Here is a 1,605-nt window from a genome sequence, read left to right as displayed (position 1 = left end):
ATATCTCGGCAATACGCGTTTGTACGACGTGCGACCAGGTTTGTAATGATTAACTTAATTTTTCTGATCAATTGAAATAACTTTTTCAATAACTTAAAATTTTCGACTTTTCAAAAAAGCAAGGCTATAACCTTTGCTGTTTCTGTGATTTTCAAAAGTAGACTTTTTTCAAAAATTTCGTTTCTTTTGTATAAATATTGCTAAAGGTTGATAAATTAAAAGGTTTCTGGAAAAGTTCCATGGCAAAATAACCCGAACTTGTTGAATAAATGGCCTGTAAAGTTTGCATGCCCCTATCTTAATACCCAGGAAAGCAGCCCATCTGGAACTCCCTTGAAACGGCTCCAGGATGGTTGAGTTTTGATATAGGAAACGTGTTTTGCATTATCGTCAGATATTCGTTGAAGTTGCGAAGTCTTGTGCAATATTTCTTTGTTTTGGGCAAGTAGATTTTTCTTCATTTTCCGTCCATTTGGAATAAATTTATAGAAATTGTTTAATGACGGTTTGAAATGCCCATAAAATCTTCCATTTATTAGTTTCCTATTAGTTTATTTCATTTTATTCGACCCAGTAGAATTGAATTTTCTCAATTTGTAGCTGTCAACATTTATTTAATACCTGAGTGTTCTATCGTGTGACTTGAATATGGTTTGATTTCATGAAATTAACAATCATTTCATTGATTTCTAATCTCTTCATGATCCTAATTATTTACTGATCATCTGAACGATACCAAGGAATGTGGCTGTTTGATTGATTTTTATGTCTCCAGTTCATTGGCATTCAAATGACGCTTATGCAAAATGGATTGTGATATTTTGTTTTTTGGTCAAAATTGATTGTTTTGAAAAATTGTGAAAATAAAATAGAAATAACAATTTATGACAAACTTAATTCTCATATACATGGCATTTATTCTAATCTTTCAAAGATATTTGCATATAAGCTCAGTAGAACAAAAGGCGTGCCCATAGGGAACACAAATGTATTATTGAATTTCTTCTTCATATATGGGAACAGTATTGTACAATTATTTATTACAGAAACTAACAATAGTACTCAGTTAATTATTTAACAGATATGATACAAAATTGCAAGTTAGCAAAGGGGTCATTTATAGAGGGAAATAATGCATGATTCCATGAAAACTATAAATAAAAAGTGTTATTTTGAATTGTTTTTATCTATGTGTCATATGTAGTCACATAGATCAGTTACATACGAACAGCATTTCATAGGGTAAAATGAACATAAAAATGAAATTCAGGCACGAAAACATAACACTTTCAATTTATTATTTCTCGGGTAGATGGATTTTAACCATTTTCATAAACTAGAAAGCGAAGGAAATCTACATTGTTATTGGTGAATAAAATTAATGCGCATTATTCATTCCCGTATTCAGTGATTCGAGAAACAACTTAAGAACAGAATCTGAACAAATAAATTTCATTTTGGTTATTTGATCAGGTTTGTAAAGATGTCACAAAAACTTGTGAACACCAGGGCCAAAATTTCTGTGCTGCAGATCATTTGACTTTTCGTAGCAAGCATCGGTATAAGAAATGTGGTTTTAAGGAAACAAGCAGGAATCCACCACAG

Source organism: Trichinella spiralis, assembly GCF_000181795.1.
Source record: "Trichinella spiralis strain ISS 195 chromosome Unknown Scfld2, whole genome shotgun sequence".
In the NCBI taxonomy this organism is placed as follows: Eukaryota; Metazoa; Nematoda; class Enoplea; order Trichinellida; family Trichinellidae; genus Trichinella; species Trichinella spiralis.
The sequence above is the reverse complement of the archived record's forward strand: the minus strand, read 5'-3'. Positions refer to the sequence as shown.